This window comes from Rhipicephalus microplus, chromosome 3 (assembly GCF_043290135.1).
Source record: "Rhipicephalus microplus isolate Deutch F79 chromosome 3, USDA_Rmic, whole genome shotgun sequence".
In the NCBI taxonomy this organism is placed as follows: domain Eukaryota; kingdom Metazoa; phylum Arthropoda; class Arachnida; order Ixodida; family Ixodidae; genus Rhipicephalus; species Rhipicephalus microplus.
In genome coordinates, this window is record NC_134702.1 from 203,795,436 (window position 1) to 203,801,832 (window position 6,397).

Here is a 6,397-nt window from a genome sequence, read left to right on the forward strand (position 1 = left end):
GCTCTCACGTATGCTCAGTACTCACCCATAGTAAAATACTAAGTACTCTAAATCATTACCCACTTTGTTTTCTAAACACTCATGCATGCTGTTTCCTTACTAGGTCTGGGACGATATTACGCTCTTTCATAGTGGAGAAATATAGTGAGTACTATAAGTCATCAAACATGTTTTCTTGACGCGCTGCTGTTTCAAAAAGTAGAGCACTGTCCAAATTGGCCAGTAATTCACCTTCATTTACTTAGTGGTCCATTATAGAGAACATTGCAAGGTGTCGTCCACTCTACAGCCCTATACCTGCCAGCGGATACAGCAAGCTTCATGCATGCGCAGTGAGAGTACTATCGGTAGTGTTTTTTCGCCATCCACTTGAATCGCTGAATACCGCAGACGAAATATTCACAAAGCACCCCGTTCACGTGACAAAAAAGCAACGCACCTGACACCCACAGCGACGACAGGGGCGTCAGGAGGGAGGGGGGGGGTCAAACTTTTTTTATTGCCGGGGCAACACAGGCAAACGTGCACGCCAATCACAGCCTTAGAAAGGCCTATAAAATACTCATCATGTAACTTAGGCTCATAAATAAAAAGATGGTGGTCATAAACCTAAAGCAGTGTGATGAGAAATGCAGTCTGGGTAGCTTTAGTGAGCACAACATTTATCGTTCAGCAGTGTGGCAAACAGCGCCAGAATAAGGAATTGAAGCTGTGAAAACATGCGACAAAATAAAAATATTGGTTCACTTCATCTGTTCCACCATTTACATTGACATGACAAGGAGGGCACACCGAGCGATTTCTGCAACTACTGACATAAAGCACCACAAGAAATGCACAGAATGAACATGGGTGGACATGTTACGTAAAATTGGGGAACAATATATAGTAACTATAGTTTTTACACAACCTGAATTAAATATTGTGCAAGCAATATTTCGCGCAACAAACAGACGCTTAAAATAGCGGAACACTGATAATTACCTGTTTCAATTGACACAAAGATTATACTGTGCATTACATGTCATATTATATGCCACATTTGTTATCCGAACTTTGCGAGAATCCTTACATTCAAGTGTGGCAGCTTGGCTAGTTCATATGGCATGACGATAGTTGTAGCGCGAGAACAAAACGATGACACAGAGATAAGAAGGACACGAAGGACACGAGCGCTAAGTTCCAACTGAGTTTATTGCGCACAGCGCGAAAATATATAGAGGAGACAGTAACCATGTGATAAAAACCATATGGCACAAAGAGAAGAACATGAGTAAGAGAAAAAACAAATACAAAAAACAAAAGCACAGAAAAAAAGGCAAAGAAAAAACCTACAAGGAAACGAAACAGAAAAGTAAAGATAATATAACTACTTGCGCGCACCGACACCCAAGCAATCCCTGTGTCTCTGCCCGAGAAAGAACTAAGGTTCCTCGAGTAAAAAAAAATTCGAACAGCAAAGTAAGCAAAACCGAAATCTAAATATGAATGTGCAAAAACATGCTGCGTATACCTTTCATTCCTCCTTGTAAGCGGAGCCGTTCTCGGCTTGTGAAACGCTCTTCGGTCCGACGAAGGCGACGCCATCTACGAGATTAACGATTAAGATGTCCGCTCCGATCGGGCGGGTTGTTGCAGTGATGCGGATTTGAAGACAAATCTGTAGCTCCAAATGGCCACTGTACCTGTCACTTACTGTATTTTTCTGCGATTACTTTACTTTTACTTACTCTCTTCACAAGCAGACGCATGGGGAGGGGTATGGGGGGGGGAGGGGTGTCATGCATTCGGTGTGCATGTACACAATCTGCTCAAACTACCACGGATACTTACATCACAGAGAAAAGATGATGCGCCCCCCCCCCCAAAAAAAGGGGGTGATGTGAACCCCCTCCCTCCCCGAAAACAATCTATGTACATGCGCGTTCGTACATTCCACCTTTTCGAAATGCTATCGCCGTTGCGCATAGAACCTGATCCGCGTCTCCACGCCAGGCAGACCAACAAGTTGTACCTGCTTAAGTACAACGACGTGTGTCTAATGTGCTAGGAAAATAGTTTTCGTCTGGATCGCTAACGTGCGCCTTTGATGTATGCCTTGCAAGTCCTTGCGATACGCGCGATGCTGACGCCATTGTATATATCTCAATCTCAATAGCCTCTCTGTCGTCTATTGAGATTCAGTTGTGAGTGAGTGCTTGTAGTTTCCTTCTCCTCGACGGATACGAGCTCGGCTGCTGACTAGAAAGATGCGGGGTTGTATTTCCATGAAGTTGTGAGTGTCGTTCTTCCCCGTCGCTTTCTTCCGTGGTGTGCGTATTTAGCGCCTAAAGCCCTTTGAAGAAGGCCGAAAAAGACAATTTGAATAACAACCACAAATTTCTAAAACCTCGAGGCGTTTTTATACGGCTTTTCTTGATGCTAAGCCATTATTTGACCAAAATAAACTACACTCGATGGAGACTCCAACAGTTATGCCGTCAGTTGCCGTAACTAATACGTTTCCCTTTATTTTGGCACTCTGTAATGTCGTTGACTTCCTTGTAAATTTCTTGACAGTGCCCTTCATCAGTGAATAACACCTGCAATTGCTCCCGATGCCTGTGGAGACAAGCGTACCCACTTATCTTGCTGGCCAAACTCCCCGCATCCATAGATTGCACAACTTGCAAGTGATGTATGAAACGGACTATGGCACCAGTGAGGCAACCAAGTTAGTCGCAAAGCGAATGAATGATCTCAGCTAGTCGGAAATGGCTGTTTTGATCACAAAAAGACTGCGCTGGCTTAATCACTCACTGCTCCATTTTTCAGTCTCGAACCTCTTCACCAATTAGATGCACAGTAAGAGGACGTCACCTTATTTTACTGGACAATGGCATTACGAGTACACCGGAATCGCTCACGGCGACGGGTGCAGGTTACAAGCACGCAGGTGTGAATATCGGTAGCCTTGAATGAATGAATGAATGAATGAATGAATGAATGAATGAATGAATGAATGAATGAAAACAACCTTTATTTAATCCACAAGGACGCGACGAAGTCGCGCACCCAGTTATGCCCCGCAGCGGGGGAGACAGGCCCAGCCTGTACGCCACTTCGCGGGCTCGCCGCAGGGCCGTGAGCCTATAGAGTCGAAGTTGCAACATATGAGGAGTACTCGCCACAGCACTGGCGTGGCCCTGTAGTGAAACTGGTTTGTTTGGGTCGCTTATATTGGCCGCCACTCGGAAATGATCGCCCGACTGATGCTATTCCAAAGTGTGAATGAGCTTCTAGCCGCATGTGTTTGGGCACACCTAGCGGCTTTTCTTTTCGCAACAAATAAACGCGAGTGGGTGATGCATTGACTTATAAGTTATCATGTATGGCAAGGCTGAACAAAAGAATGAATTAAGCTTCGTGTCCCATTCATCAACGGGGGAGGTGATAAAGGCTCCAAAGATATAGACTCTAAACGAGGTACAACGAAAACGCGACCTATTGAAATTGATAACATAGCAATCGGTCCACTCAGAAAACTATTACGTCACCGAATCTGTAGATGATAAACGCCTACATGTACTCGCGCGTCATTGTGCGGCTGAGGCATCCGGCCTACCTTCCACATCGCACGCCGATTGCGTGTCAACAAGCACGTGCTTTCACGTGCACGCACACAGCGTATATATGCACGCACTAGTAGGCGTCATCCTGCGATTCTTCAGATAGCTTCATCCAGGGCGCGGCTAAGGTAGTAATTTCCGGCCACCCATCGCCCCGATGAGAACAGCAGATGAGCCCAGGAAGGGGAAGGGGTTTCCTGCAAAGGTAATATAACGTCCATATCTCCATTTGCGAAGCGCTAACAAGGAAGCGTTGTTCTGTGGCTGCGCAGTTCGTGAGAGGAATAATGAAGGTGAAGTCGCGACGGCCCGCCTGAGGAAGTGGACAGTTCTGAAAATATAAAACGGATGCCGAGAAAGAAAACAGTGGTTAAGATCTGGGCGCTTACGAAAGAGGGCAGGCTGGATGGTGTCTTCCTTAACAACAGAGAACCCACAAGGACAGGCGGTGTCCTGTCTGCCCTCTTGTCGTTCGTTCATGTGATGTTGTTGTTTCCCCCGCCCAGTTGAATTTCTTTTAGGTGATATCTTCTATACCATGGCTGCGCCCGTCAAAAGCGGATGTAAAAAAATGAATGATAAGAGACCAATGTTCCAACTGTAATTTTTATACACAACAGTACCTACAACAGCATACAAGAGTATATGCAACAGTATATACATCTGGTGGACTTACGACGTCTTTGAAAAGAGTGTCACAAAATAATTTTAGAACTGCTGACGTAATCTTCTAAACTGGGGGCCGTGTCAATGTTTTACAACTTGTGTCACATATCCACGCTCTTGAGAACTCTGCTTTTTTGGATCATGTACGACGGCATGAACAATAAGAACTGTATCAATTGATTTCGCTTACTTCCATTTAGGTAACATACAATACGAGAGACGCGCCGATGCACTGGACAAAAAAAAAGAAAAAGCTGGTGCCTTCGAACATATATTTTTTTTTTCCTCCGGGCGCTCAACAGACCCTAACAATAATTGATTTCACTTTACTCGTTATTTACAGCAATTGATAACAGTACCATATCCCAGTTTTCAGTTGGTTATGTAGGAGCGTTATGTATATACGTAACAAAATCTAGGCAGTCATTCGCGTATAATGTGTGAGTGCTATGTTTTCTAAATTCGACTTCGTCCCTCAAATATGCTGGGCTATATGTCCGATATCGTGTTCGACAAAAAGTAAACAAAAGCGCATATTGCATCGGTGTGGACTGGGGGTTAATAAGAATGGCGCTGAGTTCATGAGACATATAACAATAATTGAATACTTTGATTGAAGCATTCCTTATAGGCGCTGCCATTATTTATTTGGTCATTCATTCATTTCTTCGTTTATATAAACTTTATGATATCCTGTGGCTAAACAATCATATGCTGTCAGAAACAAAATGATGCAGGCATTACCATCATACCCTTCCGTTGAAAACGCAGACCTTAAAAACAGAAATTTCCATATATTTGCTGAGTTCACTCACTGCAATGTGTTAAGACGACAAAAAGCACTGCCTTAATTAACATTTGGAAGTTTACGAAGGACCCGTCATCTTCGTCTGCTGTGGGGACTTGGCTTGTCTGAGTTCTGTGTCTCGGGTGTCATAGCGACGAAGGACCCGCTATGACGGTCTAGCGGCTGCTGTGCTCCACTGCTGATCCGCAGGTCGCAGAATGGAATCCCGGCCATGACAGCCATGTTTTCGATGGAGCCGGGAATGCCTAATTGAAACCCGTGTATGTGAATTTAGGTGCGCGTTAAAGAACCTCAGGTGGCCAAAAGCTGCAAGGTCTTCCACGACGGCGTCTTTCATAATTAAATCGTGGTTTTCGCACGTTAAACTTCAGCAAATATTATTGAAGGTAATCAGAATGGGAATCAGGGCAGGCTGGTATATACGTGGTATTTTGAGATATCATTTAAGTGGCTTCTGTGACTGTCGCCCACGCATTAAAGGCACACACACGCACACAAATAGTACATGTATATGTGTGTGTGTGTGCCTTCATTTTGTGTTCGTCTTTAGTGCATGCGCTCTTACCATTCATAAGCACTGGGGAAGCATGGGAATAACGCACGCACTACAAGAAACGTTTTTATAAACTACAGCTAGGCCCATATTCACCAAACATATTATACCGAATGTTTACGAAAAAAAAAACAAGCGCGACGTTGCACAAATCATTGGTAAAACTGTTGAAAATGGGAAAACAACGCTTACTAAAGGGCAGTTTTGATAATTCTGACTCGAGTTGCTTTATATGGATGGTCCTTAATAGCTTTCACAACCTTTATCTCGATACACGAGATGTCAGAATGAACCCGTCAGCAGCAGTAACTCCTTCTGGGGGGCACCGCTTGACTGTAGCTGCATTTTGCCGGAAAAAAAAAAAGTTACTATGATTGCCGTCACGGTTATTTCTGTTACCTATGCAGTAAATGTCGCAGTAGATATAGTTGCTAGAGCCGAGCCTTCCCGTAACTGCAAAGCTACCTTTCCGACGATACAGCTGGCGTAACAAATGGCTAGGCAGTCATTCCTGCAAACAACGTGTTGAGAAGCGGTTTGCTTGAGCTCTAACGCGAAAAATGTTGACTAAGATATTTTAATACAAACACGCATAACAGACCAGCCACATAACTCTTCACCAATCGAATCATAATTGGTACCGTCATTAGTCGGCGAATATGCAGCGCAGGGGAGCGCTCTTGTGAATTATGAGACAGGTATGTTACAATTTACTTTTTTTTGTGTGAGTCTGTCTGACTGACTTCATGCATGCAGTCAAGA